The sequence below is a fragment of the Trichoplax adhaerens genome, genomic scaffold (assembly GCF_000150275.1).
Source record: "Trichoplax adhaerens TRIADscaffold_28 genomic scaffold, whole genome shotgun sequence".
Lineage (NCBI taxonomy): Eukaryota > Metazoa > Placozoa > Uniplacotomia > Trichoplacea > Trichoplacidae > Trichoplax > Trichoplax adhaerens.
Genome location: NW_002060969.1, coordinates 470498 through 476269, shown reverse-complemented (window position 1 = coordinate 476269; position 5772 = coordinate 470498).

Sequence of the window (5772 nt, the reverse complement as noted above, 5' to 3'; positions counted from 1 at the left end):
TATATAATTTAGACTGTCAACTAGTTTATGCTAAAGTAACCAGAAGAAGTCGTTAATATGGGAAGCTACTACGAAAGAAACATCGGAGATACATATTTTGTAAGCTAAGTAACGGAATTGCAGCTTGTTTCCACTAAAGGCAGCATTACACTAATCAAAAAGAGAATGGCTAAGTGTTAATCTCAGTTTTATTTCAAAATAATGCTTATTATAATAGTTTGCAGAATTAACATTGTTTGAATAATTCTCAAATTTACAAACCTTTTCAAATAAATACGATAAGGATGGGGAGGGTATCCTGATAAAGATTGGGTAAAAAAATTCAAAAAATTATATAATTTTCAAATTTCAAGGAATAGATCGATAAGATATATAGTAATCATAATAAATGATTCCCCATGATCCTTAAGATGAATATTTTCGCTATTAGAATATTAGCTATTTTATAAGTTCCTAACTGGAAAGAGCGAGTACAAGAAAGATACACGTACACAAAGTTTGACCTGATAAACAGTTACGTATAAACAGGGCGCAAGCTGTACGTTTAACGATAGATTTAACAGACGGTTATAACTTACTCGATACATGAAGTTGATAGCAGCTATTTCAGTTTCATGTACATTTACACAGTTTTAGCGATTCTTCTCTAAAATATGATGCACGTATAATATGAGATTAGTCTAATCATAAATTAAACGTAATATTTTGAGTTAATCTTTAGAATCGCTTTTTGATGCATACGATCCAAATGACACCGATTTGCTAATCCTCCTTGCTATTACAGAAAGTATTAATATATTACTGATGTTACTATATATTTCTTTAAGACATATACAATATCTGGTGATGACACATAGTTACAGATGAATAGGCTAAGACGAAAAGTATTTATTTTAAGAATTAGTAAGTCAAGTCAAGTAGTTTAAATAAAATGGCTTGTTATGCTTAGCCTTAGCAATAGGCAAACTAAATATCTTCGAGCTTAAAATTTCCGATACATTATATATTCTTAAGTTTACAACGTTTACTTCTACTAATAAATGGCAGTCTTTTACAATTGCTATTCACTATAGGGAATGGTGGAATATTACTAATTAATAAATAGGTAATGGTTATGGTAATCAATAGCTAATATATGGATGCACTTTTCTTACACGCCATGCACAACATCGCCCACACATACCTTGAAGGGAAATGTACCAGGCTTTTCTCGCTTTTTGTAATTGATCGCAGTCGATAGAAATAATAAATGGAGACGGTTACGTTGCATCAATCGAAAAATTGTCTTGTTGAATTTGATAATTTATGTGTAATTTACTACTGTAGGTTAATACTATTTTTTATTACTGCAGCTGAAATTGCATGTTATTCTCTCTCTAATAAAATAATATTAGTAGTATTTCCAGTATAAGTTTTAACATTGTGCATGACGTAGCTAATTGATTACCGAAACTAATCATTTGAGGATCTCACTATAATACAGTACAGTATTACATAATTTATATTGCATCCTCTAATTACTACTTATTTAAAATTAAGCTGTATTATTTGTTAAAGTGACGAAGAATTATATCAAGTTAAAACTAATCAATGTTAGTCTGTCTACGATCCAATGAGATCAATATGCACTTGATGAGCAAAGTTAAGTCCTAGTATTAGTTAAGCATAAAGTGCGATTGATTATTTAAGACCTTGATAACTAACGAAACTGGCCAATAAATTAATGAAAATTCTGAGACTAAGGTTTTAGTAAACAAATTCAGCAAAAGTAGCATAAAATATTTTTAAATAGCGTACCGAATGATAATGCTCATACTCACTGTGCTTCGATAATCGAAATTCAATTACAAAGATAAAATTTACTGTGAAACTATATTCAATATATGAATACGTAAACCAAAATTTCCTGTACTGATATTTTTCTTAATTAAAAGCATATTGAAAATTATAAACTATTCTTACTAATACCGTAAACTACTACAAATATTCGGAAAGATGGTAATCTCAATCAAGAGCAAGGTGCATGAAATTAACTACCGATATCTATTATTTTAAAAATGTGAACTATCGTTATAAACTTTTCTGGCAGTTGCTTATTTAGAAATCTGAGAATACTTAAAACAAAGCCAGTAGTAAATGTAATTGATTTTATATTAATATTACTAATATTACATCATTAATACCCAAGAAGGTCTTGCATGTCTATGACTAAAGAGTTGTGTCAGCAAATATAGTTATTCAAATTTAGAGATAACTAAGTTACGATATCAAAAACACATTTTCACTCATCGCCTCACTGCATGGAAACATTGTTAAGGATTGCAATATGTCGAGCGAGCGGAACACTATCAGTCATAATAAAGTGATAAACTGATACAAATGATATCAAGAGAATAAATAATTACTTTTTTAATGTTCATACTAAACATTATGTAATTATTACGGAAATAAAACTCAATGATATGTATTGTATCCCATCAGATATATGGTAATATTCAATTATTTCATGTGAAAAAATAAGCAGTGCTCATTAAGCATTTATTAAATTATCTCTAGCGCAGATACTGTATGAATTTCAAGTAAGAAATGCGGCACAGTATTACATATAAGAGCTTAACCTTAACATTCAGAAATCTAAAAAAAGTTGGAAATGTAATATAAAATGCCCAAATTCTCCAGCCATATTTCAATAACTATAATTATGCTCTAGCACATCAAATGTATTTGTCGCATAGTATAGATAATGATTATATGTCTGCGTAGCCAATTATCCAGCTATACCACCGAGGTAGTTAGGCAATTATTTAATCTAACTTAGTACTGTATTGACGTTATTATTAACCTTATTGAAGTACAGTCAATCTCTAACCTTACACGATCTTGATTTAGTCTAATATTGATGGAAGCATTGGCGAAAGCCCAGAATTAAATTAAAGGACAATTTAAAGAAAAAGAATTTTGTCAATTACATTTTATATTCTTGTATGTATCTAAATTATAGCATTGTAAATATACTGTCTATTGCAAATTCTACTACAATATCTACCTTAGATCTTTGTGATCTGCCTTTATCCATTTTCTGTCCATCATACCGTCATATGTAAAATGTCAAAAAGTGAATATTACGTTAATACCATAACTAACGAACTCAGATAATTTAGCTCAGCTGTATTTTGTTCAAAATTGTAACGTGTATCGGCATTGTTCATTTTAATTTATCACGCAGTCGTGCAGTATAGTCAAATTATTTCATATACTTATGAAAGAATAATAGCCTTTAATTACTTTGCAGAGCTAACAATTTTTTTCGTTAAAGTTTTAAGTTAAAGAATTATCTAAGGTATCATCTCTATTTCTCTATTAGCATCACATATCATAGCTTGTTGTATTAAGATGCTTTACGGTACACAGCTACAGTGATTAGCTTCTGTCATATTTTTGTCGCTATTATTAGCATAACTAAATTTAAATTGGAGTAGTGTTTAGGTATACACAATTAGCGGACTATTATTTCGTATTAAGCATAAATGTAATTATTACAGCATCTCATAGGGTATTACTATAAACCAGTATGACCAACTTTAATTTTAACTTTGTACATAAGCTTTGGTAAACATTTTAAGGCTTTCAAGATCTGCATCATGGTTTAAATACGTAATCATTTGATTATATTTTAAATGATACTTAAATTCAGTTCTAAATTTACCAGCCAAAAGGTTGGTTCTTGTGTTGGCTCCTGTTAACTCAGTTTTAAAGAAATTAACCAGAGTAATCTTAAATAACTTACGAAAATATATGATCCAAGTAATTTTATAAATATGAAATATCAATGTAAAGATTATTAAAATATGATACAATCGCTGATATATGGATACTTACGCGTGCTAATAGTTCACCTGATCTTTCATCATCATTCTTAAAAAAAAAAAGGCAAATGCTCTCGTTTATGACGAAAGTCTTCCGTAATTATTCATAGCAACAAACTAGGGTACGTAATAGTTTTAATAATTTAAGTAAGAATTATATTTATAACACACATCGGCCATTAGAATTTATTTGCAATACGTATGAAATCTATATATTAAACTCTATTAGAAATCAAGGAGGAAGGTCTTGACTATTTCTTTATTTTAAAACTGTCGAACTGTATAACCTTTGATTAATCCTATTGCTGATAAACATGGAGCATAACATGTATCAATTAAGCACCGTAACAATTGAGTACGCATATAATCGTTCAGTATATGCTTAGGAAATGTCATTGTAATTGTATTTCATATATAATACATTACGCATTTACATATATTATAGTGATTAATAAGAGTCCTACTTATAACCTTCATTCAATTCCAATACTAATAAACGTGATATAAATGTACAACATTACGCGTTAGTAACGGAGTTAAAAGATACTATTGCAAATGTATACCATGTGAATACTGTATCTAAAATATGCGTATGTCAGATATTTATCTTATGTTGGCATTATTCTAAGGTTATTTCGTGCGGTGAAATTGTAAAAGAAAATGAATTTGATAATGAATTTTATGTGAAATGGATCGCATCTTTTATTGTACAGTACTTTGAGCGAAATCTAGACATTTAACCTTTTATTCAAAGTATTTAACTTATTCTACTGTATATTACTTCTTTGCAGTAATATTTTAAATAAACTTTTTCCAAAAGCATACTGACGCCTAAAATACATGAAAATAGTACATCTAACACAACACTAGACAGAAGTTTGCGTTAGTGCATCTCTTAATGGGAATATTGTGAATGACATGAATAGAATATGACTATAAAAAGAGCATGGGAAGTTGACTTACCTCAACTTCTTCTATTTTGTCAATGAGACTCTATAAAGCAGTTAATAAGTAAATTAGTAATTAATTAGTGTAGATACTTGCTAGATAACCGTGTTACTTTATATGTTGCCTATGCGATAAGAATTTTTGTACAGTTTTTTATATGCTCGAAAAGCCTTAACTTGGAAATAGTAAATAAATAGCAAGTCTGACGTCCTATTTTTTTTATCAAGAAAACTTTAAATACAGAATAACGGTAGAAACTATATTCAATATTTACTAGCTCATTTTTCGCATAATTAATCGTCGTAATTGTATTAATGACAGTATCATTTAGGGATTAGGTATTCGGCTTATTGAAGGCGTCGGCCTATTAATACTTTCGCGTCTATATTTCATTAAGAAACATACACAATTCGTAATGGAGTATTGATCTAAAGCAAGTAATTAATTTAGTGCAACCCTATACGTTCTTTCAAGATAGTCTACTGGAACTATTTTTAGGGGTCAATTATATGCATAGCAGAAAACTCTCTAATAGAATTTATCAAGATGTGATATCAGTAGATAACTATGGTTGGATGAATCTCGCAGCAGAAAATAATAAATTTACTGCATGAGACGTTTATTTTATTTTTGTAGTAAAACTAGCAAATGCTCGTTCTAGTTATTCTTTTAAAATAGCTATGGATACAACATACACTTACAGATTTTGATCTAGTTACTGCAAGTTATAGTGTTATGTGATCCATAATATACATGCTACATCACACATAAGCCCACAGACAAAATTTATTCTATGATGACTGCTGTAATAACAATATCATATGATTTACACTGTTTCAGACTGTAAGAGACTACATAGTATAATTATTAATTGATAGTTAAGTTAGTTCTACCTTAAGAATTTTTTGCAGCTGAGTCGCGTCAAGATTGTTAACTTCTTCAGAAATATCCTTATTAC